The 19,251-nt window shown below is 37.2% G+C and overlaps 1 long non-coding RNA gene across 1 annotated transcript; it reads right to left on the bottom strand.

The window, feature by feature from the left end:
- Positions 1-1,070: 1,070 nt before the first annotated feature.
- Positions 1,071-6,353, bottom strand: LOC141129834 (uncharacterized). Its single transcript, XR_012241879.1, has 2 exons — positions 5,557-6,353; positions 1,071-1,271 (listed from the first exon to the last, which is right to left on the bottom strand). It is a non-coding gene; the product is annotated as an uncharacterized lncRNA (long non-coding RNA).
- Positions 6,354-19,251: the final 12,898 nt, after the last annotated feature.

Here is a 19,251-nt window from a genome sequence, read left to right as displayed (position 1 = left end):
TTTACTGTACAACCCCATTTGTACTTTCATCTGAAATTAAAGATACTGAAGGCGGCTACCCCATTTTTATTGGGCACATTTCTGATGTTGCTGTAACCATTGTATCATATTATGCTCCTAATAAACATCCATTATCATTTATTTCACATCTTTTTCATGTAATCACACAAGTTAGGTACAGTGATATTATGTGGAGACTTGGGCGGCACAGTGGTGTAGTGGGTAGCACTCTAGCAGTAAAAAGGGTCGCTGGTTCAAATCCCAACCACGACACTACCTACCTGGAGTTTGCATGTTCTCCCTGTGCCCGCGTGGGTTTCCTCCGGGTACTCCGGTTTCTTCCCACAATCCAAAGACATGCTGGTAGGTTAATTGGCTTCTGTCCAAAATTGACCCTAGTATATGAATGTGAGTTGGGGACCTTGGATTGTGGGCTCCTTGAGGGTAGGGACCGATGTGAGTGTGCAATGTATGTGTGGAGCACTGCATAAATTGACAGCGCTATATATGGGTACCTTAAATAAATAATAATATAATAGATGAGCATCGTAGCCTCCCTGGCGGTTTTCCCGAGTGTGGCTCGGGGTTAAAATTCAGTACCATTAGCGGTAACCCCGAGCCACACTCGGGATCGCATTGCAGGATCCTGGGGCGGCGTTACTTACCTTGTCCCCGGGATCCTGCGATGTCACCCACTGTGTCTGCGGGCTCCGTCCTCCTCCGAAGCCTCTCCGTGCCAGGCTCCGTTCCCTGCGAGCGTCACGACGCACGGGGGCGGAGCCTGGCGGCAAATTAAAAAAAAAGTAAAAATCATAACACATACAGTACTGTAATCTTACAGATTACAGTACTGTATGAAATGATTTCACATCCCTTTTGTCCCCAGTGCTTTGGCCCATGCCCTGCATGCAGTTTTACATGATATACACTGTTCTTTCTGCCTGGAAACTGGAGATTGTCCATAGCAACCAAAAAGTGTCCCTTTACGTCAAAAGTGGCTTTAGACCAGCTAGAAAACAGCGATAGTAAATTAGAACACTTGCAGAATTGAGCGATAGTGAATTGTGGGGAAATTTATTTTATTACTATTTTTTTTTTTTTTTAATTATTTATTTTTATTTATTATATTATAATTTATGTTTTTGTGTTTCAAACTTTATCATACCCGGGATATCTACTAGACTCTGGTTTGGACAGATTTAAGTGTGTTATTGTTAAGATTTACAGACCTACAATATAAAACGCCAAATTTCCATGCAAAATAATTGTACCTGGGTTAATCAGAAAACAACAATGCAAAAATGCCATAATCAAACAGTATTCAAAGAAAAACATTAGACAGTGTCCCAATATATTAGGTGTATAACTCTATAAAGGACATATTGTCCATATGTGAAAATGCTCAAAGGAAAAGTGTCCAAAATCCTAAAAGAGTGAACAAATAAAAATATAATGTATAAAGAATAAGAGTCTATTTGATGAAGAGGTGCAATACTTCAGGCGGACCTCACAGCCATTTAGATGTAAGCCGGCTTCATATATGGAAGTTGAAAGATAGCCTTAAAGATGAATCCTTCACTTATGTAGGTATTTTCTTTTTTTTTTTTTTTTTTTTTTTTCCTTGTCAAAAGAAGTTTATTGAGTATACAATGTTATAAAGATACATAAAGATACATAAAGTAAGTTTACAAGGATCTATAAAGTAAGCTCATTGTTTTACAGTAGGGTTTATATAGGTAAATATCATGAAATTTCAAATATTAAACATTGGGTTCACGTAAACCTAAATTAAAGATATATATCATTTCCTTAGTTACTTTTGTAGGTATTTAAATGATTTATACCTACTATACATATTGTTTACAAGTAGAGTGTATATAGGTCAAATAAATTCTGATAATGAGCTTTAATCGTAAGGTGGAGAAAAGGAAAGAGAAAGAAGAAAAAGGGTTGAAAGGTAGAGGTATGGTCCACAAGGTTGTCCCGCTCGTCAGTTTATTATTCTTTTTAGTTCTCTTTGAAGCCTTAGAATGGGTGTCTCTGTAAGTCATTTAATCTGTTACCATGGCAACAGGACAGAGTCATTGAAATTTGACAGGAACTGTTGTTTTATCCAAGGATGCCAAAGTTTTTCAAATTTTGGAATTTGATTTTGATCGATGGCTACCATCTTAGCATGGGACATTGTATTATTCATTCTGTGAATTGTTTCTGCTAGTACCAATGTAGGAGATTTCCATGCCTTGGCCACTGTTTGTTTTGCAGCCGTTATTAGTTGGATCATAAGTTTGAATTGAGAGAGTGTTAACCATTCCGGTTTTAGATTAAGTAAAGTTAAATATGGATCTGGTTGTATTATTTTTTAAAATATTTTAGATGCAATCACGAAGACTTCCTTCCAGAAGGTTTGGATTACTGGGCACGTCCACTATATGTGTAAATATGTGCCTATTTCTGGGCATCCTCGAAAACAAAGAGTTGAGGTATTAGGTGAATATTTTGCCACTCTAGCGGGTACAAGGTACCAGCGAGTTAGGACTTTATAATTTGTCTCCAGTGCTAAGATGTTGGGTGAAGATGACTTAGATGTGAGCCATATATTAGACCAGTCCGTGTCTTCTAAAGTTCGTCCCAGGTCCTCCTCCCACCTCTGAACGTAAGAGGGTCTATTAAGATTTGCTACTCCATATAATTGATTATAAAGTGATGAAATTGTACCTTTAGCAAATGGATCTTTTGTACAGATTGATTCAAAAATGGATAATTGGGATAATGGTGTATCCCCCTTTAGGAATGGTGTATAGAAATTTTTGATTTGGAGATATCTAAATATCTCAGAGTTTGGTAGATCATATTTTTCTCTAAGCGATGGGAATGAAAGGAATGATTTAGATGCTATGAAGTCATTTAGTGTCTGAATGCCTGATGTTGTCCAAGCTTTAAAAGAATTTGGGTAGATCCATGCCGGATAAAAGGCCGGATTTCTGATAAAAGAAAGGAGAGGATTGTGTGGAGATTGTAACTGATATTTGGTTTTTAGTTTATCCCAGAGAGATAAGAAGTGTTTAGTTATGGGATTATGAATTTTAAAGCGGTCTTTAGGATCAAGCCATAATAAATTTGATATTAATAGAGGGTCATTTTCTGAAGCCTCTATAAATACCCATAATGGGATTTCCTGTTTTGCATGGTATTTGGACAGACTGGCCAAATGTGCTGCTCTGTAGTAGTTAGTAAAATTAGGGTATCCCAGGCCTCCTTTATTTTTGGGAAGATGTAGTGTGTGTATAGGTATACGTGGTTTAGAAGAGCCCCATATAAACGAAGTTGCTCTTTTTTGTACTATTCTCAAAAAATAGGAAGGAATTGGAATAGGGAGGACTCTGAATAGATAAAGCAATTTGGGTAGAATAGTCATTTTGATTGCATTAATCTTCCCTATCCAGGATAAAGGAAGTTGCGACCATTGTTTTATTAGATTTGTGATCTGTCTTAATACAGGAGGATAATTGGTTGAGAATAAGTCAGAATGAGATGCTGTTAAATGAATTCCAAGATATGGGATTGATTTTTCTGCCCATGTGAATGGGAGTGCAGCCCTAGCCGGGATCAATTCCATGTTTGTGAGTGAAATATTAAGCACTAGGCATTTCTTAGGATTAATCATAAGGCCGGATAGGGCTGCAAATCCATCAAGAGCTGGTATTAAGTTAGGACCAGAGACCTGTGGTGATGATAGAAAAAGTAATATATCGTCTGCAAATATACATAATTTGTGTGTAATACCTCCTACTTCAATGCCAGTTATAGTTTGGTTTGTTCTGATGTATTGGGCCATGGGTTCGAGTATAAAGCAAATAATAAGGGAGATAATGGGCAACCCTTATGTAGGTATTTTCAACACCAATAGAAAAAGACAAAAAGATGCCCTTACCAGAGAAGGTGGACTCACAGGCCCTTAGCGGTGAATCAAACAGGCTTGTACCGTCAAGCGGTGTAGGATGGTACTCCGTAAGAAGACTTGGTGTAGAATCCCATCAGGGGTCCTCAAATAATATGCTGGTATGGAAACAGGAACATCCACGGGTCAGCTTCGATCGCCGGTTGATCGTTTCCTCAGTGGTCCATCCCGTATGTAAATGAATAAATGAAAGAAAAAGGCTTCCACATGGTGTAAATCCTTATTTTTCAAAAAGGCATAGTGACACTTTATTCAGATATATACTCTGAAAAATTTACAGACAGGGGCGGTAAAAACTCGGTTCAGAGTACAAATGCAAGTAAAGAATGGTTAAAAAATGATCTAAAAACAGCGCAGTGAGTAGTGGTGGGGTATAAACATAGAGATCCGACGCGTTTCGCCCTCCAAGGCTTCTGCTGGGGTATGGATCCATACCCCAGCAGAAGCCTTGGAGGGCGAAACAACGCGTTTCGCCCTCCAAGGCTTCTGCTGGGGCATGGATCCATACCCCAGCAGAAGCCTTGGAGGGCGAAACGCGTCGGGTCTCTATGTTTATACCCCACCACTACTCACTGCGCTGTTTTTAGATCATTTTTTAACCATTCTTTACTTGCATTTGTACTCTGAACCGAGTTTTTACCGCCCCTGTCTGTAAATTTTTCAGAGTATATATCTGAATAAAGTGTCACTATGCCTTTTTGAAAAATAAGGATTTACACCATGTGGAAGCCTTTTTCTTTCATTTATTCATTTACATACGGGATGGACCACTGAGGAAACGATCAACCGGCGATCGAAGCTGACCCGTGGATGTTCCTGTTTCCATACCAGCATATTATTTGAGGACCCCTGATGGGATTCTACACCAAGTCTTCTTACGGAGTACCATCCTACACCGCTTGACGGTACAAGCCTGTTTGACTCACCGCTAAGGGCCTGTGAGTCCACCTTCTCTGGTAAGGGCATCTTTTTGTCTTTTTCTATTGGTGTTGAAAATACCTACATAAGTGAAGGATTCATCTTTAAGGCTATCTTTCAACTTCCATATATGAAGCCGGCTTACATCTAAATGGCTGTGAGGTCCGCCTGAAGTATTGCACCTCTTCATCAAATAGACTCTTATTCTTTATACATTATATTTTTATTTGTTCACTCTTTTAGGATTTTGGACACTTTTCCTTTGAGCATTTTCACATATGGACAATATGTCCTTTATAGAGTTATACACCTAATATATTGGGACACTGTCTAATGTTTTTCTTTGAATACTGTTTGATTATGGCATTTTTGCATTGTTGTTTTCTGATTAACCCAGGGTTTGCTTTTTAACATTTCACCCTTTTACACACTTAAAGTATTTACCAATATTTACTTGTATATATCCCTCGGGATATTGTAACACTTTAGGGTTACACACTTGTAGTTGCTTCTCTTACAGAGACCACTATTTTTCACTTATTTTGTTTTTCATTAGCGCCACACTTGATTATTATTTCTACATCTACAACGGTCAGATTGTTGTGTTGGCTGCTCCTTTTCGTTTAGTTTGGGAGTTGGCGCAATTTTTACACCTTCCTTTCTAAAAATAATTGTACCGCTTTCAGCACCTAAAATCCGAAATAATCATACCGCCAGGGAGGTTAATGAGACACAATGTACAGGAAAAAGGTTCAGGGAAAATAGGGAAAATTGTAGACACGCACCCACACTCACTCAGGTTGAACTGGATGGACTGGTGTCTTTATTCAACCTTACTAACTATGTAGCTATGTAACTATGACTTGAACCAAGTCCTTTTTTCCTTCTTGGATAAATCTGCCCCTTCTCCTACCTCCTGTTCCCCTAAGCTTTCATTTTAGCAACTTATCTCTAATCATAACATGTTAGACTCTTGGCGTGAGCTCAATCCCGCTCGTAAACGCTTTACATATTACTCCCATCCACACAAATCGTTTTCTAGGAATTATCATGTCTTCCTAAGTATTGGCATGGCCCCAGAGATCCTATCATCAGTTATTACGCCCTTTACTTGGTCCGATTATAGTGCAGTTTGTACTACCATCTCCCCATCTCCTCCCCTATCCCGAGATCCCAGGATTCGTCTTGGTGCATTAATGATTCCATTCTAACTCACCCATCCCATTGTCTAGATATTAAACATGCTCTCAATGACTATCTCATTAATAACACTTCTGCAGATATTTCCCCTATCACTCTTTGGGAAGCCCATAAACCTGTAATTCGAGGTACGTTTATCGGGCAAGCATCATTTCTCAAACACGAGCGTAACCTCCTTAACCGAAAATTAGAAAATGACTTAAATCTGTGTCACAATGCATTCCAAAATTCTCCCTCACCTTCTACTAAAGCTAAGCTTGATAGAGCCCACTTACAATTCTCACTGACGTAAATCACAACACCTTTATTATATCAAAGCAAACAAACCAGATACCCTATTAGCTTGAACCTTACGCTCACTGCAAAAACCTATGACATCTGTGTGACTCAAACTAAACCGTGATTCATACACAAGTAACCCTGTCAAAATTTTACACACATTCCGCTCAAATCTTGCTAAATTATATTCTAGGCATGTGCAATTCGTTTCGTTACGAATTCGTTTTTTAACGAATTTCGACAAATTCGTTAATTCGGGAATATCCGAATTAACGAAAACCCGTTTAACGAATTTTTTCCGAATATTCGTAAATTCGATAAAATTGGACATTCGTAAATTCGGGCATTCGAACATTCGTACATTCGCAATTTACATTCGTACATTTGTACATTCGAACATTCGTACATTCGCAATTTACATTCGTACATTCGTACATTCGCAATTTACATTCGTGCATTCGTGCATTCGTACATTAGTAAATTAGTGAATTCGTAAATTTGTAAATTCGAAAATTCGGAAATCTGAAATAATAGTTAACTAATAATAACTTAACTATTAGTAATTACTAGTAACTTTGAATTTATAGGTATTGTAATTTCCTTTTAAATTTGGCTGTTAGTGAACGTAACACATACAAATTTATCCGAAGTTATGAATGATCCGAAAAAACGGAATGGAACGTAATGAATTAATAATAATAAATAACAATAATAATAATAACAATGTTTTATTATTATTATTTATTATTAATTTGTTCCGTTCCATTTGTTTAAATGCAGCCTTAATTTTGGATAATTCGTAACTTTGGATAAATTTGTATTTGTTACGTTCACTGACAGTCAAGTTTGAAAGGAAATTACAATACCTATAATTTAATAGTTAGTTACTATTTCAGATTTTTGAATTTTCGGGGTTTTTGGTTTTTCAAACTTCGAATTTACAAATTTCCGAATTTTCGAATTTACAAATGTACGATTTTACGAATGTACGAATGTACAAATGTACAAATGTAAAAATGTACGAATGTACGAATGTACGAATGAACGAATGTTCGAATTACGAATGTTCAAATTACGAATGTTCGAATTACGAATGTTCGAATGTACGAATGAACGCATTTACGAATTTACGAATGAACGAATTTACGAATCGCAATCATAACGAATGACCCGAAAAACGAAAAAAATAATAAACTAATGAAACGAAAACGAAAATGAACGAATTTTTTTGGCTGTGCACATGTCTATTATATTCGCCCAACCATAATTTTGACCATGCTGCTGCTGTTTCCCTTATTTCACAAATTACCCTTCCAACACTCTCACAAACCCACTGTGAATGACTTTAGTGTCCCATCTCTGCAACAGAAGTCAATGCAGGTATTAAGGCTTTTCTAAACGTAATAAACGTCCCAGCCCAGATGGATTTTCCCCTTTCTAGTACAAGACATTTTCTGATATATTATCTCCTATCCTAACTGAGGCCTTCAATATGTTGTTGGGGGGACACTCCTTTCGTTCAGAATCCTTAATGGCCATAATTTCCATGCTTCCCAAAGCTAAATCTGATACAACCTCTTATACAAATTACCATCCTATTTCACTTCTTAATATTGACATTAAACTTTTAGGTAAAATACTTGTAACCCTCTTGAATCAAGTAATAGGCGAATTTGTTCATCGAGATCAAGTTGGGTTTATCCCCTTGCGCCAAGCAAGTGTTAATAATCATAGAGGTTCTTTACTCGCCCATGTCACTAAATCCAGACGTATACCTGCATGTTTTTTATCACTTGATATAAGAAAAGCATTTGACACTGTCTCATGGCCATAATTACAATATATTCTTCAAAAATGGGGGTTTGGACCGCATTTTTTGAAGTGGATTTCATCCTTATACGACAAGCTGAATGCATTTATCAAATATGCTGGTTTTAAATCACACCCTTTCCCTATTGGGAGAGCCACCCGTCAAGGATGTCCTCTCTCCCCCCTCCTATTTTCACTCCTCATTGAACCCTTGGCCCATTTAATTAGATCTGATCCAAACATAAAACGTATTGAATTAGCTGGATGTCATCATAAAGTATGTCTTTTTGCAGATGACATCTTACTCTTCATGTCATCTCCCCATGTCACAGCACCCAATCACCTCTCTGTCCTAAACCGTTTTGCACACATTTCGGGCTTAACAATTAACTATCAAAAATCAACTGCACTCAACATTTTCTTGCCTCCTTCAGACCTTCACCTTGCTAAAGATTAATTTCCCTTTTCTTGGACACCTCATAGACTTCTATACCTAGGAATACAACTCACTCCTAAAATAACTGACTAATACCCAGATAACTTCCCTGCATTACTAAAACAGGTTACTGAATTATTATCACAATGGTCCTCTATCCCGCTATCATGGATAGGCAAAACTAATGTAATTAAGATGGGTATATTGCCTAAGTTTTTAAATCTTTTTAGAGTTATGCCCATCCCAGTTCCATCTCATTTTTTACACCTTATACAGCGCAAAATTATCTTCATTATCTGGGGTAAAATGAAATCTCGAACCTCTAAATCCATTCTCCGTCTCCTGCAATGCTGCAGTTTAGGTCTCCCAAATATTTCTGCTTCTTATCATGCTGCACACCTTGCACATTTACCAAAATACCATGCGATCAAAGAAATTCCTTTATGGGTAATAATTGAGTCTATTGACTGTGACCCTATTTCAGTATCTAACATGTTATGGTTAAGACCAACTGATCCAACTTTTATTCACAATCCTATTACAAAACATTCTTTATCCATCTGGGACAGATTCAAAACTTCTCTTGGCTTTCAATCTCCTCATTTACCTCTCTTTTCTTTTGTTAAAAATCCCGCTTTTTACCCTGCCTGGATCGCTCCTAATTCTTTCAAAGCATGTAATACAGCTAATTTATCCCATTTATTTAATTTGGTATCTGCCTCCTCCATACATTCTTTTCCTACTTTGTGTGATATATTTGGACTTCCTCAATCGGAACTGTTCCGATATTTGCAAATCAAACATTGTTTCCAACCTTATCTTAATTTCCTTGTCAAAAGAAGTTTATTGAGTATACAATGTTATAAAGATACATAAAGTAAGTTTACAAGGATCTATAAAGTAAGCTCATTGTTTTACAGTAGGGTTTATATAGGTAAATATCATGAAATTTCAAATATTAAACATTGGGTTCACGTAAACCTAAATTAAAAATATATATCATTTCCTTAGTTACTTTTGTAGGTATTTAAATTATTTATACCTACTATACATATTGTTTACAAGTAGAGTGTATATAGGTCAAATAAATTCTGATAATGAGCTTTAATCGTAAGGTGGAGAAAAGGAAAGAGAAAGAAGAAAAAGGGTTGAAAGGTAGAGGTATGGTCCACAAGGTTGTCCCGCTCGTCAGTTTATTATTCTTTTTAGTTCTCTTTGAAGCCTTAGAATGGGTGTCTCTGTAAGTCATTTAATCTGTTACCATGGCAACAGGACAGAGTCATTGAAATTTGACAGGAACTGTTGTTTTATCCAAGGATGCCAAAGTTTTTCAAATTTTGGAATTTGATTTTGATCGATGGCTACCATCTTAGCATGGGACATTGTATTATTCATTCTGTGAATTGTTTCTGCTAGTACCAATGTAGGAGATTTCCATGCCTTGGCCACTGTTTGTTTTGCAGCCGTTATTAGTTGGATCATAAGTTTGAATTGAGAGAGTGTTAACCATTCCGGTTTTAGATTAAGCAAAGTTAAATATGGATCTGGTTGTATTATTTTTTTAAATATTTTAGATGCAATCACGAAGACTTCCTTCCAGAAGGTTTGGATTACTGGGCACGTCCACCATATGTGTAAATATGTGCCTATTTCTGGGCATCCTCGAAAACAAAGAGTTGAGGTATTAGGTGAATATTTTGCCACTCTAGCGGGTACAAGGTACCAGCGAGTTAGGACTTTATAATTTGTCTCCAGTGCTAAGATGTTGGGTGAAGATGACTTAGATGTGAGCCATATGTTAGACCAGTCCGTGTCTTCTAAAGTTCGTCCCAGGTCCTCCTCCCACCTCTGAACGTAAGAGGGTCTATTAAGATTTGCTACTCCATATAATTGATTATAAAGTGATGAAATTGTACCTTTAGCAAATGGATCTTTTGTACAGATTGATTCAAAAATGGATAATTGGGATAATGGTGTATCCCCCTTTAGGAATGGTGTATAGAAATTTTTGATTTGGAGATATCTAAATATCTCAGAGTTTGGTAGATCATATTTTTCTCTAAGCGATGGGAATGAAAGGAATGATTTAGATGCTATGAAGTCATTTAGAGTCTGAATGCCTGATGTTGTCCAAGCTTTAAAAGAATTTGGGTAGATCCATGCCGGATAAAAGGCCGGATTTCTGATAAAAGAAAGGCGAGGATTGTGTGGAGATTGTAACTGATATTTGGTTTTTAGTTTATCCCAGAGAGATAAGAAGTGTTTAGTTATGGGATTATGAATTTTAAAGCGGTCTTTAGGATCAAGCCATAATAAATTTGATATTAATAGAGGGTCATTTTCTGAAGCCTCTATAAATACCCATAATGGGATTTCCTGTTTTGCATGGTATTTGGACAGACTGGCCAAATGTGCTGCTCTGTAGTAGTTAGTAAAATTAGGGTATCCCAGGCCTCCTTTATTTTTGGGAAGATGTAGTGTGTGTATAGGTATACGTGGTTTAGAAGAGCCCCATATAAACGAAGTTGCTCTTTTTTGTACTATTCTCAAAAAATAGGAAGGAATTGGAATAGGGAGGACTCTGAATAGATAAAGCAATTTGGGTAGAATAGTCATTTTGATTGCATTAATCTTCCCTATCCAGGATAAAGGAAGTTGCGACCATTGTTTTATTAGATTTGTGATCTGTCTTAATACAGGAGGATAATTGGTTGAGAATAAGTCAGAATGAGATGCTGTTAAATGAATTCCAAGATATGGGATTGATTTTTCTGCCCATGTGAATGGGAGTGCAGCCCTAGCCGGGATCAATTCCATGTTTGTGAGAGAAATATTAAGCACTAGGCATTTCTTAGGATTAATCATAAGGCCGGATAGGGCTGAAAATCCATCAAGAGCTGGTATTAAGTTAGGACCAGAGACCTGTGGTGATGATAGAAAAAGTAATATATCGTCTGCAAATATACATAATTTGTGTGTAATACCTCCTACTTCAATGCCAGTTATAGTTTGGTTTGTTCTGATGTATTGGGCCATGGGTTCGAGTATAAGGGCAAATAATAAGGGAGATAATGGGCAACCCTGTCGGGTACCTCTTTCGATATTAAAGGCTTCAGATTTGTATCCAGCATATTTTATATAGGCTTTGGGTTTATTATATAATGCTTTGATCCATGTTAAAAAGTGGGGTCCAAAACCCCATTTTTGTAATGAATATTGCATATATTGCCAGGATACTGTGTCAAATGCCCTCTTAATATCGAGAGATAGAAAACATAAAGGGATTTTCCGTTTTTTAGCAATATGTGCCAATAACACTGCCCTGCGTATATTATCGCCTGCCTATCTATTTGGCATGAAGCCTACTTGATCTCTATGTATTAATTTTCCTATAATGCTATTGAGGCGTTTTGCTATTATTTTTGCTAATAATTTAATATCGAGGTTTAACAGTGAGATAGGCCTATAATTCACACAGGAAGTATCATCAGAAAGGGGTTTTGGGATCATACAAACAATTGCCATTAGTGTTTCTTGCCGAAAAGAATGTCCATCTAGAAGTTTGTTAAAAGTTTCAGTGAGAATGGGAGAGAGTATTTCTGAGAATGTTTTATAGTATAAAGCCGAGTAGCCATCTGGGCCTGGTCTTTTGTTAAGTTTTAGGTCTTTTATGGCGTTAGCAACTTCATCTATAGTTATAGGCTCATCCAAACTGCTTTTTTGATTCTGAGATAACTCAGGTAAGGTTATTTTTGAGAAGAAGGATTCAGCTTCTGTAGGATTAAATTCATTGTTTGTCTTGTATAAAGTTGCGAGATGTGAGTGAAATTTATGGACTATTTTAACTGGATTACAAGTGTAAACATTTTTTGATAATTTCAAACGTATTGGTTTGAAAGATTTGTTAGTTGAATTTAATGCCCGAGCCAAATATGTACCTGGTTTGTTTGTATTCATGTAGAAATTGTGTTTGGAGCGTTTGAGGGATTTATCAACTGACTCAGTGAGAAATAGATCGTATTCCAATCTAGATTTTTCCAGATGAGATTTTGTACTCTGAGATGGATTATCTTGAAATGATATGTAGGCTGCATTAAAATTGAGTTCTAGTTTTTTTGCTAGATTTTTGCGTTCCCGTTTAAATAGTGCCATTTGTCTTTGTATTGTACCACGCAAGACAGGCTTATGAGCTTCCCACAGTGTTATTGGGGAGATGTCTGTTGTATTATTAATTGATATGTATTCCTTTAAAGCTTGTTCAATGGCCATCTGATGTAGTGGGTGTTTGAGCATTATGTCCGGTAAGTACCACGTTGGGTCGTGCGCTTTTGGTATGGCTGAGGCTATAGTAGTGTATACTGCATTATGGTCAGACCACGGAATCGGAATTATATCTGATGCAATAATTTCTGGTATCATTCCTATTGTTAGAAAAATATGATCTATTCTGGTGAAGGTTTGATGAGGGTGTGAGAAATAAGTGAATTTCTTTTTCATTGGATTACTTTCTCTCCATGAATCTACCAGATTGTATTTGGAAAGAAGTTGAGAAAAAGGTAATCTAGAGGTTATTTTGGATGGTGTAAAAGGTGATTTATCTAGAAATGGGAGGAGGACCTGGTTCGAATCCCCACACATTATCACTGTTCCTATTTTGTGTGTATTAATCACTTGTAATATATGTGAGAGGAATGGTGTAGGTTGTTTGTTAGGAGCGTAGTAGGAAATCACCGTGATTGCTGTATCCATTATATAACCCATGAGTATCAGGTATCTACCTTCTGGGTCTTTAATTTCTGATGATAAGGTGAATGGTGTGGATCGGTGAAATGCAATTAGAGTTCCCCTTTGCTTGGTACAGGCAGAAGCCGTGTAAATTTGTTGATAAAAAGGAGAAATATATTTTGGAGTAGAATCTTTGGTGAAGTGTGTTTCTTGGAGGCATACTATGTGAGCCTTCTTGTTATGGAAAGTACGGAAGGCTTTGGTCCTTTTTTGAGGGACATTTATTCCCTGAACATTCAGGGAAAGTATATTCAGTGGTGCCATGGCAATAGATCAAATAGTTTTGACTTACTTTTTGTTATGCAGAGCTGACTGCGCAGATCAACCTGTGTGGACTGAAGAGATGAATAGATAGAAAAGAAACCAGTGAATTCTGGAGTAAAGAGTAAACAAAAAACATATGAGATTAGATGATACATTGTATAAATTATTTTTTGCAAGTAATCACAATTTACCCGTGAAAGAGAATAAATATCTCTCTCAGGGGAATAAGTGCCTTCGTCACACTCCCACATAATATGGTTGGGAGAATGAGGAGGGCTAATGGGGGTACACGGATCTTCCGCTTACAGGAGAGAAGTGCTATGTCAAAAGACATCAAAATGATGTTTCATTAATTGGAGTGCAGAATATAGTTTTTGTTGAAATTTTTTATTCCAGGGTGGTTGTATATGGTTAGTCTTGCCCTAGGCTAAATAATTCAGTTAGAAAGGTACTGTTAATAACTTTGGTATTGATGAAGATAGTTTGAATTATTTTGGGATTTTAACCCTTTTAGAGTAAACAATTACATATTTTATTCATATGTAACTGTTTAGATATGTTAACTCGTAAAATTGAGGTTGTATTGCTTCAGATTAGAATAAACAAAAACATAATTCTACGAACTAGTTAGGTAATAATATATTTGTTTTAAGAAAAGAAAGAAAAAGCTTCCATTACTTCTGGATTATTGAACATATTTGTCCTAAAAAGTAATAAATCTATTGTTATTACCTGATAATATATAACTGAACAAGAATTTCCTTATTTCACTTATATATTCTAAGGCTATATGAATCAGAAGTAATAAGAAATATAACTGGAATGTAACATGATCCCACACAGTGTGTGACTATCAGAATGCAGTTACATTCAGTTATAAATATAGGTTTTTTATAGAGAACCATCTCTTGGTATAATAAATGAAGAGATATCAGGAATTAGGATGTCAGTCCATTGAATCTTCTTGGTCCATGGATGATGTGGCATAACGGCCTCTTTTGTGAGAATGATGATTCCCATTTTGTTCTGAAATTTTCTGGGTGCTGCCTGAAGGTGAAGATGACGCCATTCTTCTGCATGTGAGAGTGTTGCTGCTTGTGGGTTCTGTCAGATTTAATTTTAAAAGGGTTTGTTGTAGTTCATCTGCTGATCTGCTTCTGTAAATTGTACCTTGGTAGTTAAATCTGACTGAAAAGGGGAAGCCCCATTGATACATAATGTTGTGGCGTTGCAGTTCCATTAGTTGGGGTTTCATGGATCGTCTTTTAGTAATAGTAAGTTGGGATAGGTCAGCAAAAATTTGATAATTGTGTCCTTGAAAATTAAGTTCCTTTTTTTCTCTTGCAGCAATTAGTATTTGTTCTTTCGTTCTGTAATAATGAAATTTTGTGATTATATCACGTGGGGGTCCATCTTTCTTTTTGGCTGTGAGGGCTCTGTGTACTCTGTCCAGTTCTAAACGTTCAATAGGGATATCTGGCTTTAGTTCTTGTAATAGAGCAGTAATAGTAGATTGCAGGTCTGTCACAGTTTCAGGTATTCCCCTTATGCGCAAGTTTGAACGTCTGGCTCTATTTTCGTAATCTTCGAGCTTAGTTTGAAGTATTAAATTCTCTTTTTTTAATTGTTCCAATTCTGTTATATTTTCTTGGGTTGTAATTTCAATTTCATCCATTTTTATTTCTAAGGCTGCGGTGCGGTTTCCCAGCTCTCTTATTTCTTTGGTTAGGCTTTTTGTTATTTGGTCTGAGGTTTGTTTTAAAGCCTTATGAAGCATCTTTTCAAATTGTAATAATATTACTGGGGATACTGAGGAGGCTTGTGGAGAAGTTTGTGAGAGGATTTGTTCTGTATCTGACTCAAATGGAGAGTCTTGCTGTGACATTTTCTGTCTGTGAGAGCGCCCTGATGCTGTATCTTGTGAGGTGACTGGAGCTGCTTCAGCTGCAGTGAGTGCCTGTGAGCTCTTTGTGAGGTGATTTTTATTTCTGCCACGGTTTCCTCCCAGTACCATATTTCCTGCCCAAACTTTCACAGTTTGTTCCCTGGGGCAAAAAGGTTCAAATGGATACCTTTTGAGCCTGCAGGCTCCGCTTTGTCCTTCTCTTTTCTCCTCAGCGGTGTGGAGCTCTAACAATGCATGTCTGCTCTGCTAGGCTCCGCCTCCTGCCCCCCACCTTATCTTAATTTCAACTCCCAACTATCCCAGATATTGCGTTTTGAACACATATGTATTTCTGACCCTCATGGTAGAGGATTTGTTTTGTTTCTCTATTAGCAAATTTTAGCTAGTACTAACACTGGTCCCCCCTCATATGTCTTCAAATGGGAACTAGACCTTAATCGCTCATTTAATGCTACTGAATTGTCTAGCATAATGCCCACCACTAAGTCTGCTTCTTCTAATGTTGTTGCTGTGGACACTAACTTTAAGGTGCTAACCCATTGCTATTTGGTTCCCGCTAGAATATCGAAATATGCTTCTGATTACCCTGGAGCTTGTTTTCGTGGCTGTTCAGAGTCTGGCACTCAACTTCATATTTGGTGGGATTGCCCAAAAGTTCTGGAAGGCAATTTTTGACTTGGCCACCAAAATCTTTGATACACCTATACAGCCCTATCCTGCTACAGCCCTATTACACCTGAAACCTGATGGGATCACACAGAATCAAGTTTGCCTTCTTTTACAGCTCCTAACAGACGCTTTCGATGTAAAACTTTATTGGTTTATTCGTTGCACTACTCGTTACATTTTTATATTGTTATGTACCCATGCTGTTCTTAAATCGATATGTTTAGCTTTATTGCTATTTGAATTTTGTGCCATCATCCTTGTATGTACTCAATTTGTCAATCTTTATTTAAAAAATAATAAACAAATTTGGCGAGGAAAATATCTGTAGTGTGCATTTTTTATGCATTTTCCTTCATAGGTAATAGCTTTTTTGGCTAAAAGTAAAAAAAAAAAAATGCTAAAGCCTGAAAAACACACAGAAACTACTGTGTAAATTCCCAAGAAAGCACCAAAGACTCCCAGTTCAAGTGTAAATGGTGCTCAGATTTAAAAAAATGCTAAAACAGGGGATTTCCATGTTCTATGTGTGTTGTATTAAGGAAACCTATTCATTTTGAATTAGCATGCAACGTACAAGAACAGACACAATGCAGTGCACCAAAAAGCATGGTAGTGCGTTACTATGCATTCTGAACAGTTTTGTTACGAAAAGTGTCCAATCACAGCGAGAAGGCGGTGGGCGCTTGCGCCCCTGAGCCGACAACAGCTATGACATACAGGTACGTGATTTTGCGCTTAAGGACCGCCCTGCCGCAGTAAATGTACGTGGGGCGGTCCTTAAGTGGTTAATGGACATTTCTCAAACAAATGTCCTTGCTACGTTTGCACAAGCTGTCTACTAATACAAAGGGAAAATAGCTACTATTGTTGTATATTGGGCCAATATAAACAAGTTGATGGCCAGGTTAACATTTTTAGCAGCTTCCATTGTTTCGCCGGAGTTCTGGTCAAACACTGCACCCAGGCTATGTCAGTAAAGGTCAACAACACTTTGGCCTTTTGGCATATATGACTTATGGCAAGTATGATATAACAGTGCCATCTAGAGTTTGAGTTGGGAAACGTTTCACTCATTTATGCAGAAAAGGATACGCCCATGTGGAAAAAGCTACCCAAACTTTCCAAATAAATGCCCAGCAGCATAAGCTGAGGCTCCATAAAAACCAGAAAGGTCTGCATCAGAGGGCTCCATTACAACACAAGAACTAATAAGGAAAGTCTGTGTCAAATGAAACTTCATCTGGAGATAATGCTAGCGCCAAATTTCCTGAAATCACTTGTAGAATAGAGCCTGGAGTCCTGGTTGCCCAGGGGGACCATGAAGCTGCTATAAACTAAGCTAATGATTTTTAGTATATCCCTATTGTACACAGACCACTGTCATGCTCATTCACTAGAAAAGTTAGGTAGCTTGTGCATGTGTTGTATGTATATCTGTAATACTCTGTATGCCTTGTATTTTTTCCCCACAATTTTAAGTAGTTTGTATGCACAGCATTCTTGTTTAATAAAATCACATAATATCTTTCACAGGTTTTTATGCTTCCTTGCTTTACTGCAAAGTGACCTTTAAAAGATGCAAAAGCAAAACATCTTCCTTTTTTCATACTTAGAAGTAAAGTATTTGATTTGGCTCCCATCACTGAACAGAGCATCAGGGGATGGGCAAATTCACAGACTTGCATTAAAGTGCATGCAAAGGTAAAACCTTACATTTTTGAATTGTCAAAAGAGCAAGAGGTCAGGAAAAATCATCACACGGGGACAAATGTCCTGGGGACAACACTCTAAGATGGGAATTCCTGTTGCATCTCCAAAACAGGAAATTAAGGGAAATCTCCCCAGCAGCACACAGACAACAAAATAATATTAAAAAAACTTGATAGGGTTTAATTAATTTCTACTCTGTCCAAAACTAAAAAAAGAACAGTTTGGCTATACATACCTTTTAACCCGTTACTAAAGAGCACCTAGAGCATAGTACACTCATTTTTTGATTCAGTTAAGACACTGATAATAGCACTTTACCAAACATTACAGATTTAAGAAAAGTTTACAAGATGATTTCTTGTTGCCTTAAAGTGTTACTAAACCCACAACAGTAAAATCAGTCTGTATATGCAGAATAGCATGCTTGTTATACTCACTGTGGAACCTAAGGGGTTAATCCTTTACATTGTGTAAAAAGGCTGTTTCATCCTGTCTTCTCTGATCCTCCTCTTTTTCCACTGTCCCCTAATAATTTCCTGATAACAGAGTCTATGGAGTCAGGTGTATTGCTAGAGAGTTTTTTTTTTCTTGGGAGGAAGCATGTGATCAGCACAGGTCCAATCAGCACTGTCCAGACAGAGGGTCAGGAGTCCTGCAGTCTCATAGGACAGTCAGAAAACTCCTCCTACAAGCTTTAACCAGTGCTCGGCCAGACACTGATAAAAGCCAAAAGACTGCTATATACCGCTGATGAGAAAAGGTATTTAGCAGTTTATATTTACTAAAATAATTGCATTTCCATGTTCTGTGTACCATGGGAGACCAGATATAGTGAATGCAGGGTCCTGGGTTTAGTAACGCTTTAAGCAAATCCTGGTTTCTTTTATTGGAAACATGTTTTCTACTTTATTGGCACTTGAACATCCTAAGAATATAAGCACAGTTCCATACACCTCTTATCTTGCTCCACTAGCTCCTTTCTGCATCATCTGGTTCTCTACAAAAAAAACAATTCCAATTCCTAGTTCTGTCAGACACAGTTTTCAACAATCTGGCATCTCCTCTCTAGTCTCCAAGAATATCCCAACCTGAATCTTCTGTTTACTTACTGTTTGCTTCTCTTTTTCTCTAACTACCCCTTCACTATACTTTGTCTATAGCATTTAGCTACTGAAGAAGCCAATGGGCACATTTGTTTCATAAATAAAGATATTAGTCTGTTGTCTACATAGGAAAATAATAAATACTTACTGAACATGTAACTGCTGGATGTCTTCACACCAGGACTCCAGTACTATCTCCATCCCAGACCTG

Source organism: Aquarana catesbeiana, linkage group LG02, assembly GCF_042186555.1.
Source record: "Aquarana catesbeiana isolate 2022-GZ linkage group LG02, ASM4218655v1, whole genome shotgun sequence".
Classification (NCBI taxonomy): domain Eukaryota; kingdom Metazoa; phylum Chordata; class Amphibia; order Anura; family Ranidae; genus Aquarana; species Aquarana catesbeiana.
This window is presented reverse-complemented; position numbering and strand designations above follow the sequence as displayed.